Source organism: Zalophus californianus, chromosome 4, assembly GCF_009762305.2.
Source record: "Zalophus californianus isolate mZalCal1 chromosome 4, mZalCal1.pri.v2, whole genome shotgun sequence".
Classification (NCBI taxonomy): Eukaryota; Metazoa; Chordata; class Mammalia; order Carnivora; family Otariidae; genus Zalophus; species Zalophus californianus.
In genome coordinates, this window is record NC_045598.1 from 6,214,671 (window position 1) to 6,230,064 (window position 15,394).

A 15,394-nucleotide genomic window follows, 5' to 3' on the forward strand; every position below is an offset into this window, starting at 1 on the left:
ATTTCTAAACCCTTCCATTTAATCCAGTCCTTGGCCAAACTGCTGTTAAGTCAATGGCTTAGTCCCTTTGGTTACAGTGTAACGAGAGGTAAGAGACCGGGAGAAACAATTTAGCCGTGTTCTTTCTCTGCACTGAGCTTAACATTTACTTCTGTTTTACAAACTAATCCTAGAATAGCAAATAAAAACCAGGTTTGTTTGGGGCTTTTTTAATACTGGCTTCCTATGTCATTATAAAATGGATGGTTTCAACTGGCTACTCAAGACTACACAATAGCAAGCAAAACCCTCTGACCTTGGAAAAGCACAGTAAATGTAATACCTACCAATAAATTACATGGTTTACCAATTTCCTCAAAACCAAAAATAAATCTCTAACAAGTAAACTATTTCATGAGTAAACAAAAGCTTGTCTTGTTCTAGCATTTGCTTAAAAGCAAGCATAGTGGCAGTGGGAGAGGGATTAAGAAGCACAGCCAGACAAGTCCATAAAACCTCCAGTGTAAGATAAAACCACCCTGCAGGGGCAGCCAATGCATTCTAACTTAACAGCTGTACACAGTTGCACTAATTAAAATGAAAAGCTAGTCTGCATAACACACAGGCAATTCACTGAACCTTACTGACAGGGTGATGAGGTTCACCATCCCACCCTTCACCTCCCCCACAGGCAATATAAACAGTAAACTGGCACATAGTTGAAGATAACTGAATTTGGAATATATCTACATTCAAACATTTCAAAATAATCACAACCATGCAGACTGAAACATATCCTATAGGAACACTGGCTATAAAAAACCATACACACACAAAGGAAGTGGTACAGCTACATTACGTCAGCTCTCGTCTCAATTCATAAATGCAAAACCACAAAAACAAGACAAAAATTTACATGGCCTTTTTCTGGAACCCTTGTTACAGTGAATGAATGTAGGTTAAGTCTTTAAATAAGTCACTGAACAGTACATTGATGCATCGCTTTCAACAGCCAGGGGAAGGAAAAGTGTAACCTTAGTCAATTCTATCACGCAAACAGATCAAATAACATTTCAAGCGCTGCCTGCCAAGCGCCAGGGCCTGCCAGAGTACAATGAGCACTCAAGTGCTCTGGACTGAAAACCACCTTTCACTGGTCCCAGAGATCTTTATAAAATAGTTTAAACACTACTAAATTACAGAGTTGGAAAAAACAAATACAAGCTCTAGCTGCTCCCACAGTATTGTGAAGTTGCTGTTAAGCCTCTAAAATGTCTGCCTTGTGTTATTTTAGTAGGCAATGTAAATATTCAGAAAAGCAAGTGCCCTTAAAGCTCAAATCTAACACATGCATAAAAATGTAGAGTTGGTTGTGCATCTGGAAATAATTGCCCACAGATCAACGGGCTTACAGGGGATATTGTTCCCATCTGTAAGGTCCCAAATCATGTCTACTTTACATGTGGAGCTCCTAGCCAAAGTGAAAAAGGAAGAAGAAAACCTCAATACATTAATTTTGGCACAGAATTTTAAGGACTTTATCAACTCTGTTCTCAACTTTTACTCAGTGTCTCATTCTTAAACCACACAGACACAATTTCAAAGGGAAAAATTAATCTCTTGACCCCCATGTTCATTCACATGACATTTTTTTAAATTTCCATATGGCTGAGAGGAGGCCTCCAGCCAAACAATGCTCCAAGGAGAACAGTGGTACATGTGCCCCAGGAAAGCCTAAAAATTGAGAGTAAGACAAAATAACCCATTAAAGCAGTCTCAGCAAATAGAAAGTGGTCAGGCAGGTCTCCCCAGAGCTTCAAGGAAAGCCCGGTAAACAAGGGTAAGGGGCAGGGAAGCCAGCACCTCCAGCCAAAACAATTTTAACAATTTAAATTTAAAGCCCTCTTTTTCAAAACTATCTCTGCATTTTAGCTAGTCTAGCAAACCAACAGTTTTTTGGTCCCAGGAACAAATTATATTTGTCACTTAAGTAACCGAAATTATTTATAATCAAGTCCATCAAATTCATTATATTTTTAAACTTAAATTTACTCCACAGTAAGCAATGAAGTTTCTAATCAGTGACTACTGGATTACTTTGTTCACCTTCAATAACGCTTTCTTTTCAAAAAAGACAAAAACAAACATACACACACACACACACCTTTTTCAAACAGTGTTTTCTCTGCCCTGAAGGGTGTTTCTCAATTAATTTATTTAGCTGGAATTTCTAAAGTTAGGGCGATTGAAAAACTAGTAAGCCCAACAAAATGCAATGGGACACAGTAAATACCGATTCCTGATTCCTGGAAAGCCATCACCATTCTTAATACCGGAGTGGTTCATCTTTGCAGGGTCAGCTACAACACTCTCGGTACACCCACCTCCGAGAGCCCCTGTGCCCACACTTGTCCAACTTCCTGGCCCGCGAACCGCGTTCCCCTCGCAGCACGAGGCTCTGGCCACTTGCCTGCCGCCGGTCGCGGCAGGAGCTGAGCCCGCAGGCCTCGTCCTCCTCCGGCGCAGGCCCCCCCCCCCGCCCCCCCGCAAACTCAGGCCCGCGGGCAGGGGCGGGGCGGGAAGGGGCTCAGGGCGTGAAATGCACTTGCTAAACAAAAGGAGGCCCAGGCGGCCGCAGGGCAGCACAGCTCGGGCTCATGTCCCCCCAGCTCCGTGGCTCCGGGAGGTGGCGGCGCAGGGCCCCGCCCGCGGCTGGGAGATGCGGCCGCTGCTCGGGCTCTCGCTCCTTCAGCACGGGCCGCCGGGCCAACACTGCCACATGCCTGTGACCCAGACGGGAGAGAAAGAGCAGCCACCCCACAGCGGCGGCGGCGGCAGCCGGAAAAACCCGGGCTGGAGCCCGGACGGCTCCGCGCGCACCGTTGCCTGCTGCCACCACAGCGGGGACGCGCACACGTGCGCGCACCACTGCAATTTTATCTCCTTCCTAGCTCGGCCAGCCGCTGCTCTCCCCAAGTCTCCCTCCCCTCCCGACAGCCGGAACTGGGAGGCTGCATGATTGATGGAAGCTCTTAATAGTGTGGTCAGCTAGAAAATGCATCTGCAAGCAAGATATTAAAGAGGCAGCGCATCCCCGTGAGTGATCAGCAGTTCACACATCCGCGAGCTGCCTCTGCTTCTGCCAGGAATATTAATACCAACCACCTCTGACGTCTAACAAATGCAGATGAAATAACCAACAATCATAGGCATGCAGAACATTTGTTTCAAAGATACACAGAGAAAGCAGCATTGTTTAGTGTCAACATTTCTGACCCCAATTTTCCTTACAGTTTTTAGGAATTCTGTAAGTCATTTGTTTAAAAGTCTTCTCTCTCCGATCCTTTTTCCCCAAGAAAATAAAGGTCCCTATGCTACATAAGGCACATCTTAAATTAGACTTGATTGAAATCCACCTAATAAGGAAGCAAAATAAATGCAAATTTTTTGCCATGTGGCCTTAAATAAACACATAACCTACCCCAGACCCCCTCATTAATTCCACTGTTATGTGCATCTAAATAGAATTACCCACTGTTAATCTCAAATTCATTTCTTCCCCACCCCCAATCTGATAAACATACACCTTCCTGCTAAAAAAAATTTTTTTTAAAGATTTTATTTATTTGACAGAGACACAGCAAGAGAGGGAACACAAGCAGGGGGAGTGGGAGAGGGAGAAGCAGGCTTCCCACGGAGCAGGGAGCCCAACGCGGGGCTCGGTCCCAGGACCCTGGGACTGTGACCTGAGCAGAAGGCAGACGCTTAACGACTGAGCCACCCAGGCGCCCCTTCCTGCTAAAATTTAATAACATTAAACTACATTTATACGTATTCCCTAGTAGTAACAGTCAAGATCATTTTGCCCCCAATTAAATAAGACAGTCCATAGCAAATTTTTTTTTAAAAACACATTCCTACAGCATATGAATTCAAAGTATTAAACTCACTCAGTGTCAACCCAAATTTGAAAGTTACAAGCTCAAAATTTAAATGATCTCTTTTGGTATCTTATTTAATAGTTCATCTTCTGCTTTCCAGGCAAGTTTCATGGAACTCTGAAATAGCTTTATAAATCTTTTTGGGCTTTCCAAAGTTCAATAAAGTTGCTGAATTATTAGGTACCCCCTTACCAATAGTCAGAGATTTAGATAAAAGGGTAAGCCCAAAGTCTCTCAAAGGGGGCCAGAGGGGGGAGCACAGAGTAGAACCCAGGAGTCCTGCCCTGCTGGCATGGATAACCAAGTGATAGCCCATTTGCTATTTAAACATCATTATGCTGATTCCTCTTAAAGAAAAATCAAGTTGTTCTACAGGAGACAGAAATATCTATCTAAAACCACTAACACAGCACATATACTGAGAGCAAGAGCTGATGAAGCATAATGCCTTTGCCACCCTGAAAGGTGCCTGTGATCAATACAAATCAGAGGTGGTCTACAGCGCAAGTGTAGCTCTTCTATAAGCTCCACTAAACACCATTCCTCGTTGAGACCATCCTGAGACGACCTGCAGCTTCAAAATCTGCTTTATAACCCAGTGGCTGTGAGATTACTCCATACATGTCATAGATGAAATCGACCCTAAGGCCTAGCTACAAAAGCCACTCCTATACTCAGACACACTCCAATTACCCAACCAGCTATATCTATCTAGATACATGGCAGAGCCTGATGAGGGTTTTGGTTATTTGGGTGGTTTTTGTTTTGTTTTTGTAGACCCTTTTAAAAACACTGGTTTATACTCTGTTGTAAAGGGCTGGTGAGAACAGCCGAACTGCACTATTCTGAATTCACGCTGTACCTCGTCTGTCAGGGATTCTAAATGCTCTGGCAGCACTTTATGACACTTACATTCTTGCACCCTCTCCCCGTCCCCCATCCTCCGGTTATGCCCGTCTTTCAAATTCCCAAGGTATCAGGATTTCTATCTACCACAAGCCATCACTGCTTCTTCCCACTGGAGCAGGAAATTCTCCCGGCTCCTCCTACCCCACCCCCACACACAGTTCAAAGCCTATTCCTCCTTCAGATCTCAGGTCAAATATCACTTTGACAGAGGAACTTACCTCGAGGCCCAGCTCTAGGTCAAGTTCCTCTGTTACAAGTTCCCAGAGAGCTGTGTTCCTTTCTTTAAGAGCACTTAACTCAGTTTGTAATTCATTGGTGTAATTTTCTGACTAATGTCCCTCGACCCCTCTAGACAGCAAGTTCCATTTGCGAAAGTTCTATATATTTGCTCATTATCAAATACTGGATGTCAAGCATACAGATTTGTGGAATGAGTAAGTGAACAGAGAGCAACAACCCTGTTTTACTCATTTTGCATCTTCACTGCGTGGTTCTTGGCACAAAGAAGCCTCTCTCAAAAAAGCATCTATGCAATAAACAGTATTTGTTTTATTAACCTTTAAAAGTCTAGTAAAAGGAAGATTTTTATCCCTGCCTTATAAAGATATAAATAAATAATTGTGCCCAGGGTAATTCATTAAAAACCCTGAGACCCTAACCAGGTCCTATTTGCAAGGTTCACTTTTTTTTTCTTTAATAGTTAATGAGGTACAGAAGCCATCATTAATTTATTTAAACCAAATTCTTCCTACTTACCTGACATTTAAGCAAGGGGCAAACAGCAGTGGATAAACCGGACAGACGACTAAATCTTGTACACAAATAGCAATATAAACAGGATATAAAAATCTGAAAGCACATGGTACATTAGTTTGTCTTCAACACTTCTCTGAATGCAAAAGTACTACCAAATTCTGCAGGGGAGGAGGATAATCCTCACCTCTCTTTTACGCTGAACTTTTTCATTTTTTTTCTCTCTAAAAGATCTCTATTTCTCTGACATGAAAGACTTCATAAGAGTTCTTTTGACCTGAGGACTCCCAGTCCCTGGTGACAGACCATTCCAAAACCACCCTCCCCAACTCCTCAAACAAGAATTCATTTCAAACCCTATTAACCTTGAGCTCTCATCTGTAGATGAGAAATGGGAGTTTTTATAATAAGTACAATTTCTCACAAGTTCTGCACTTGAGCACATGAAAAAATAAAAGAATGTGTGAGATGAATTAAAAATATTAGATATACCCCACCCTCACCTCCAAATTAATCCTCATTGTTATTTTCAGCATTTCACGTGTCCCTCCTTGGTCCCACAGGATCTTACCCTGGCCTGTCTCTGTTTCCTTTTGTCCTGAGTTTCATTCCACACAAAATCCAGCTCCAGGTTTTAGAACACCCTACATTTATCAAAACAACCCTGTCAAGTTGAGTACCAGTAACAGATAATGAGAGGAGACAACAGATGTGGGTAGAAGCAAAGCACTCCATATTCTACAGGCCTCAGCATGCAGCCCAGTGAGCTGACATCGACTTTACCCTAACAGTTATAATTAAATACAAAGTCTAGTTAAACTAACATTAAAGCTACGACCGGAAACAGTACACAGGGGAAAGGTAAAGTATAACCTTAGCAGTAGTTGAACAGGGCCCAGACTATTCCTGACCCTTAACGTCCAACAACTACACTGCATTTACTGTCTATGCCACTCTGTTTCTCTCACAGCAAGGAAGACTCTTGGTCACATCTTCTAAAGACGGTGGCTTTGGACTACTCCCCCAAGACCACCAAAGGGGGACGGAGATAGCATTTTTTTTTTTAACATGGCAGTTTAAAGGTAACACTCATCTAACAATAACTAGTGAGGTCTGTCTAGATTCTATCAAGTTGAGACAATCAACATGCTTTTCTACAGCATTATCTAGTAAAATCATTCAGATCAAGTAACCTAGCTCAACTCCCCTAGTATCAAAATGTGGGGGAAAAAAAAATACCAAAGTTAATCAAGCAAACATTGACAGACTCAAGGGTTGTGTTAGTACTGGTTAGCTGTGTTTGCAGAGTATCCTAGGACAGGTAGGTCTTTATTACTGTGCAGAATATAGTTACAATTTTAAGCAAACTTTCTCCTTCTTTCCATTTTCCAACTCACAAAATGGCACCACATAACAAAACCTCTGGGGTTTTCAAAAGAAAAAAAGAAAAAGAAACATAGTTCTTTTTGAAGCTCTTTTGAATTTTTTAAAATTATTAGAATTTTTAAAAATTTTTAAATTACTATCAGAAAATCCGAACAAGTCCATTCAACGACTTTAAATATAGCTAGCTCTCCAGGCTCTCTTTTAGTACATATGTATACAAACATACTCAAATACTTAAGAACATATATATCCATTTGTCTGGGGGTTCACTGTTTATTTTTATTTCATGAAAATGTAATCTACCATCCATGCTATATATAGCAACTTGCTTCTCTCTTTACAGCAGGCCATTAACATCTGATTCCTTTTTGTAGTGGCACGGAATTCTACACTGTGGGAAAACCATAATAAAGAAGTCCCAAACTGCTACAACAAACTTCTATGTGCATATATGTGAGTACTTCTACACTGAAGGAATCTGTAGTTCAATAAATATGCATTTTAGTCAAAGAGACTGAACTAACCTGCCCTCCAAAACACTGGGTCAATTTATCCGCTTCCCAGCAGTAGGCGGCTTCCACACTGGCATTCTGGTGGTTTGAGTCTGACATTATGCACTCTCCTGGGTCTCCTATCTTTCTCTATCCATTCTCTAGTCCTTTCCATGACTCCTCCTAACTACGACTCCCCCTAACTATATAGGTAGTTAATGTCTACCCTCTTCTTAATCACACTCTAATATCTCTCATGAATGAGAAGATTTACTCTCAAGTTACTTTTGTGTCACTGATTGAAAAATTTTATTTCTCTAGCCCTGAGCTTGCTTCTTAGCAAGAGATCCACATTTTCGAATGCCCTATGGGTTCCACCACAATGGTATTCCACACACATTTTCAAATCACACTAAACCAAATCAAAATGTTCTTTCACACAAGTCCTGGTTTCCCCACCACAGTCCCAGGTACTCTTATTGCCCTGGTTAAATATTAATAGTATGCCCGTTCTTTTTAAAAGGAAATTATGATTTATACTCTGAAATGTATGCGAAATCAGAATTAGCACATCAAACATAAAATACTTCTCAGTTTTTAGCACTACTGAATGACCTACTATTTTAATAATAGGTAACTACTGGGGCACCTGGCTGGCTCAGTCGGTGGAGCACACAACTCTTGATTTCAGGGTTGTAGGTTCAAGCCCCACATTGGGTGTACAGATTGCTTTAAAAATAAAATCTTAAAAAAAAATGCAACAATAAAAAAATAAGAAGAATAAGTAACTATCGGGACACCTGGGTGGCTCAGATGGTTAAGCATCTGCCTTCGGCTCAGGTCATGATCCCGGGGTCCTGGAGTCGAGCCCCAGGTCTGGCTCCTGGCTCAGCGGGGAGCCTGCATCTCCCTCTGCCTCTCCCCCTGCTCATGCTCTCTCTCTCTGTATCTCTCTGTCTCAAATGAATAAATAAAATCTTAAAAAAAAAAGAACAGGTAACTATCATCTAATTCACAGTTTGCAAATCTTATGCAAATCAAGGTCAGATGTTTACTAATATGAATTTTTAAAATAACTCTCCTACCCAATTACCTATCCATTCCTTTATCGTATCACTTTCCATTCAGCCAACATATCACGATCAACTCACACAGTTTCTTTGTAGGTAAAAGTGCTGAAAAACAGTTATATAAAAACTTAAATCAATAAAGTTGGTGATAGGGTCCCTGGGTGGCTGAGTTGTTAAGCGTCTGCCTTTGGCTCGGGTCATGATCCCAGGGTCCTGGGATGGAGCCCTGCATGGGGCTCCCTGCTCAGCAGGAAGCCTGCTTCTCCCTCTCCCACTCCCCCTGCTTGTGTTCCCTGTCTCGCTGTGTCTCTGTCAAATAAATAAATAAAATCTTTCAAAAAAAATTTTTTTTAAATAAAGTTGGTGATGATAACTATATCCACAGAAAAAGACACAGAGAACCAGGAGCATGTTGCAATAATTAGGCATATATTCCAAATTATCGGGAAAAGGGAGCTCTTATGTCCCTCAATGCCAAAGTCTTAATATTTACTCTTCTGTATTTATGAATAAAACTTAATGAGTTAATTTTGACCTAGATACTGCTGGAATCTATCTACATAATATGCTCTTGAAAAATAACTAGAAATAACATCAGATTCTAAAAATCAAGGAGACTAACCTTTAGTAAAACCATAAAGAGCACATTCTCCAAAATTAAATTTATAAGGACAATGTTAAGGTTGGACGTTAATACAACTTTTCTTTTGCTTTATACTTCCTTTTAAAAAAAAAAAAAAAACTTTGAGAGAGAGCATGAGAAAGAAAGAGAGAGAGAGAGCACAAGCAGGGTGAGGGGGAAAGGGAGAAGCAGACTCCCCGCTGAGCAGGGATCCCGTTGCAGGGCGCCATCCCAGGACACCAGGATCATGACCTGAGCCAAAGGCAGACACTTAAACCGACTAAGCCACCCAGGCGCCCTGTTTTACACCTCCTAACAGAGCCTCAAACAAATATTTCAGTGGCTAACTGCTAATAAACATTTAAAGGGTTATTCCATGAAGTATAAAAATTATCAACATTTTAACATATGTTCTTGTGGGGCAGAGAGGACACAGCTTGCAGCACCAAGTCCCATTTTTATAAGAACAGAGAGCAGAAGCACTAACTCCAGGGTGGACTTAAAGCAAACTCTTCCAACACAGTAAGTCAGTCGAAGTGTGTAGCCCTCTAAAGGATGACGGATGTGAAATAAGCCTTAAAGCAACTTGAAAGAGAAACAGAAAGACTTCTAAGATAGCATATGTTTAAAAAACTTAAAGACATTTTCATCTCTATTTTTAAAATGCACTAGTGATCTGAGATTGTATAGATGAAATCATAATGTTCCATTAAAGCAATACTCTAAAAGGGCAAAAATACAGTTAAGAAGAGAGATTTCTCATTTGAAAAAGTATCACTGATTTAAAATAGGTAACTATTGGGGCACCTAGCTGGCGAGTTTTGTGGAAGAAATTAGCTCAAGGACTCATGACCTTGACAGGGGGTTTAGAAAATCAGTGGGACTATCCAAACAAGTTTATTGAAAGTAATCTTAAGAAAACTAAAAACTCCAACTGAAATCATTATACCAAGAATTCAAAATACCAACCAGACAGATATTTATAAAACTAAAATAATGATTACAAAGCCAAAACACTGCTTTGCCCTTCTATTTCCAGAAATAATATGAATTTAAATGTTTCAAAACTTTAAGTGAGTACCATTTCCCAGGTTCCTTATCACAGGTAATGTTAACAATCCAGTATTTTTCTGCTCAAAAACCAATCACTTCTCTAGAAAATGTCAGGAGACTCTAGTTCAAAATATCCACTCAAACATGCGATACATTGGCTAAAACAAAAATCAAAAGCCAGAGTCTCAAGAATGTTTGACCTAAACAACACAGGGTGGTTTCTCTTCTTTTCTTTTAAAGGAAGGAGGGGGGTTAGAGGTGAGTGAGATTATTGTGAAGACAAATTCTGAACATCCATTCAAGTTTAATTTTAACTGACTTAAAAAAGCAAATATTTGGACTACAGGAAACACAACTTAGTACAAAGGAAGACATGGGCTAACTTTTAACATTTACATCATTTGATTAATTCTAACAATAAAACCTAAACACGGATCATCCCCTCCAATCTGCAGAGCAAGCTAACTAACTATACAATAAAAAATATGAGAGCCCTATCAGGCTCTGGTATATTTAAACAATTACAATGTAAAGCATGTTCTTTCTCACAAGTGAAAGGAAATGACTGCCAAATGCCTCTTTTACAATCTCTCCAGAATAGGGCAGATCCTTTTAATGTGCGATTTTCCTGACATTCCAATTGTAGCAGACCTTGAACAAACAGAAACGCATTAAAAGCTGACCTGGTTCTATTATCTTTTATTGAAAACCTAACAAAGATCAGACATGAGTCCAGTGCTATTTACATTTTTTGGTGCATTAATCACTTCTATACTCAAGGGCTTTAGAAAAATTCAATAGATTTTTTTTTTTTAATGACAATAACCACAGGATGTAACCATAGCTGTATTGGTCTTTCCTCAGGAAGGTCAGAAAAGCTTTAAAAACAGGAAGTCTCTGCTATAAGGTTGAAAAATGTTTGTTTTAAGAGTCTAAGGCTTTATGGTTGCAGTTTGCAGTCAGGTGTTATGGAGGACTAGAGTTTATTCTTTCTAGCCAAGGATTAATGTCCCTGGGGAAAAGGCCAAAAAGGTGCCTAAACAACTAGACAACCACATAATCCTAAAATAAGACTTGTTATGAAATCTGAACTATAAATCTTCCTAGCTATCCTTCAACATTAAAGAGGAGCTAATCTAGTGAGTATAGTAGGAAAAAGTTTATCTCTTGTGATAATTTATAAAGGCTGAAGAAAAACCATAGTAACCGTGCTAAAACAACCACATAGAAACAATCAGCATCAGGATTAAGACTGATATTTGCGATTTTATACGCTTTCTATTGATCACCTCATTCGTTACCATTACACTACATTAAATAGAAATCAAATATAATAATGACAATCTTCCTTGAATGCAAATTTTGCAAAAAAACCAAACCAATGCAGATTAACTTAAAAAGCATTTTTATTCCCAACATGACTGATTTCTGCTTTTAAAAAAGGACGTAATTTGGGCCCCTGGATGGTGCAGTCAGTTAAGCATCTGGTTCTTGATTGCAGCTCAGGTCATGATCTCAGGGTCCTGGGATAGAGCCTAGCGACGGGCTCTGCACTCAGTGGGGAGTCGGCTTGAGATTCTCTCTCCCTCTGCCCCTGCCCCCACTCACATGTGCTCTCTCACTCTCTTAAAAAAGACATAATTTTTTTAAATTCTCCTAGAGTGCAAAAGAAATTCATAACATATCCAACATGAAAGATATATTATTTCAAAAACTCCAGTTTCATGATTCTTTTCTTTATTTAGCCTTTGTTTAAACAGGCAACCAAAAACAAATGCTTTGTCATTTGTGGACTCCAATTTAAATTTAAGGCAAAAAATCCAAATATTATAATATATATCTTATCAATTTAAAACCCATTTGGATTCTATTTTCTCTTAAAAGATTTTATTTATTCTGGGGCGCCTGGGCGGCTCAGTCGTTAAGCGTCTGCCTTCGGCTCAGGTCACGGTCCCAGGGTCCTGGGATTGAGCCCCGCATCGGGCTCCCTGCTGGGCGGGAAGCCTGCTTCTCCCTCTCCCACTCCCCCTGCTTGTGTTTACTCTCTGTGTCAAATAAATAAAATAAAATAAAAAAAGACTTTATTCATTTAAGAGAGAGAGAGAGACAGAGATAGCACACGCAGGGGGCGAGGCAGTGGGAAGGGGAGAAGCAGACTCCCTGCTAAGCTGGGAGCCTGACATGGGGCTCGATCACTAGACCTGGAGATCATGACCTGAGCCAACGGCAGACACTTAACCATCTGAGCCACCCAGGTGCCCCTCCATTTGGATTCTAAAGGGCACTCCTTGGAAAATCATAATATCAAGATGATGTGCTTTAAAATATGAACACAGGGACGCCTGGGTGGCTCAGTCAGTTAAGAGTCTGCCTTCGGCTCAAGTCATGAACCCAGGGTCCTGAGATCAAGTCCCACATTAGGCTCTTTGTTCAGCAGGGAGCCTGCTTCTCCCTCTGCATGCCATTCGCCCTGCCTGTGCTCTTTCTCTCTGTATCTCTCACAAATAAATAAAATCTTTAAAATAAAATAAAATATGAACACAAAAGGCTATTACCACAAATATCTGCCATTGACCCCAATGTGTGTGTCAAGAAGGAAAACAAGGTGGTTTTCTATTTGATGTTCATAGTTACCTTAAAATTTTTTAATGTTTACCTCCACAATATTCCTATAGGGGTTTGAACTACCTTCATTTAACATATGGAAGTAAAATAACATTCCCTAGGTATCCTACTTATCTTTTAAAAGGCATCACTCTAACAAAAACTAACCCTAAAAGGGTCCTGCTGGTTTTCACTTTAGTGTACACTGCATAATGGTCAGGTTCCTTTCCTGGAAACTCGAAGACAATAAAATAATGCCTTTAAAATGTTAAGGAAAACTACTATCTAACCAAATATTCCAAAACCAGCCAAACTACTAATCAGGTATGAGTATAAAATAAAGACATTTAAGACATTCACAGCCTCAAAACATTTACTCTCCATACATGGTCTTTCAGGAAATTACACCACAAATGAAGGAGGGAACCGAACAAAAATTTGTGAAAAATTATCTCTAAGGAGATGCTCAGAATGACACAAAAGGGAAGACCCCTTCCAATAACTAGATGGCAGGTCTAAACATTAAATCAAGACAAAAGTTTCCAGAATAGATACCACCAAAAATGCTTTATAGCATCCTTAACATTTTCCATTACACTGAAAGGCGTTTTACTTCTGTTGGAAAATGAGAGGCTAATTTAGAGATAGGAACATATAAAACTAGACAAATAAACATGAGACAGAGAAAGAATTATTAACTCCAGGAAAGAAACTAAAGAAGTCTTATACAAGAAAAGGAATTAAATCATAGCACCATAGGTGCTTAAGCTCTAACAGTCTATGCTCTGGCATAATAGAAAGATTTGATATTGATTTAATCACAAACTGTGATACAACTACATTGGGAAGATGGAAGAAAAAGTAGGTGATATAAAAAAGCTAAAACCTCATCTCCCATCAGCCGAAGTCAGCAAATAATGTCTAAAATAGAAAACAAAAACATAAGCAAGTTCTTTATCAATATTGAGGCAACAAAAGAAATGGTTTAAAAAGTAAAAACAGGGGCACCTGGCTGGCTCAGTCAGAAGGGCATGCGACTCTTAATCTTGGGGTTGTGAGTTCAAGCCCCATGGTAGGTGTAGAGATTACTTAAATAAAAACTTAAACACACACACACACACACACACACACACACACAACTTAAAACTGGTTGTCTCTGGGGAATGGGACCCAAGAATGGAAGGGACAAAAAAGAAAACTATTGCAACACATTTTATTCTTTTTAAGATTTTTCTTTATTTATTTGAGAGAGAGAGAGAGAGACAGAATATGAGTGGGGGGCGGGGAAGGGAGGGTCAAAGGCAGAAGGACAAGCCGACTCCCTGTTGACCATGGAGCCCATCGCGGGGTTGGATCCCAGGACCCTGAGATCATGATCTGAGCCAAAGTCAAGACACTTAACTGAGCCACCCAGGCGCCCCACAACACGTTTGATTCTTTAAGTCCATGTATATATATTACCTAGATAAAGTAAATATTAACAATATTGCTGAAAGAACTTAACCACTTCTTTTGAGAAAATCACTGACACATACCATTAGCATTTTATGGTGTGCTCTGATGACCTGGTAAACTGAGCTGTAAATTTCAGAACTTCAAATTTAAAAAAAGAAAAAAAAAACCTAACCAAAGGAACAGTCAATCATTTTAAGACACAGGCACCAGAGCGGAAATCTCTTTTTCTTCAGAGAAAGTTATACTACATTTTGCCACCTGCTGGCAAGACTCTGGAAATTTAGCCACTCCATAATAATAATCTCAAATTTTAAGGAAAAGGGGGGGGGGGGGGGAACCAATCACAAGAAATTTAAAAATAAATGACAAAACAATCAAATTCAATCACAATAACTTTAGCATTCCTAAATGAGAAACGTTATCACTAACTAAACAGCTTTTTTTAAATGCTATAAAAGCTAAAGTACAGATACATTATCCAGCTTCAGAGAAGTGAACATGATTATCTAAACAACGTTTAGCATTTTATCCATTTGTTTATTCAAAGTTATATTCCATAATCAACAAAACGCTTTTTTAAAAAAAGACAATATGATGGATCAAATAAAAGGGAATCGAGGGCGTTCCAAATACCGGTTAGAGGTTCCAAACACCAGTTGGAGGCAGAATCACAAGCTTATCGTCAGGCTAACAATGGCAGTTTTCAGTGTCTCCCAAAGGCCATGCCTGGTCTTTGATTGAGAATACATGCTGCTGAATTTTAATGCCATTGTTTTGTCAACAGAGTGCTTGCATGCACTTCACAGGTTCATTAATAATCCTCTATAAGAAGACCTAAATTAAAGTTTGGCAAGCAGTTTCTCATGAAACAAAATTTGCTTCTGGTTTGTTAGAACTAAATGTGCCAAGTGGCAAATTAAGATGTGGGAACACACTTTTAAAGGTTATGCTTTGAAAGTATTCAGTGACTCAAACAGGGATATCATTAGGCAGCAGCAAAACAAATACTAGGATACCTATTTCATTTACAATCTGTTAGGTTTCAGATGGATAATTTTAGGATAACCACAAGAACTATTAGGGTAAATTTGGAAAGAAGACAGACATACACTCCCTAGATCTCCATGAGAG

The 15,394-nt window shown here is 39.8% G+C and overlaps 1 protein-coding gene across 5 annotated transcripts in view; it reads right to left on the reverse strand.

The window, feature by feature from the left end:
* Positions 1 to 15,394, reverse strand: part of RERE (arginine-glutamic acid dipeptide repeats) — a 418,893-nt gene that overhangs the window by 303,933 nt on the left and 99,566 nt on the right. Inside the window, exon 1 of one of the 5 annotated variants that reach the window (XM_027579788.2) lies at positions 2,364 to 2,767. The exons of 3 other annotated variants lie outside the window; for them this stretch is intronic. The gene's annotated coding sequence lies outside the window, so the exon portion shown is untranslated. Of the gene's footprint in view, positions 1 to 2,272; positions 2,293 to 2,363; positions 2,768 to 15,394 lie in introns of those variants that run through there. One more of the 5 variants, XM_027579946.2, reaches the window with a different exon arrangement.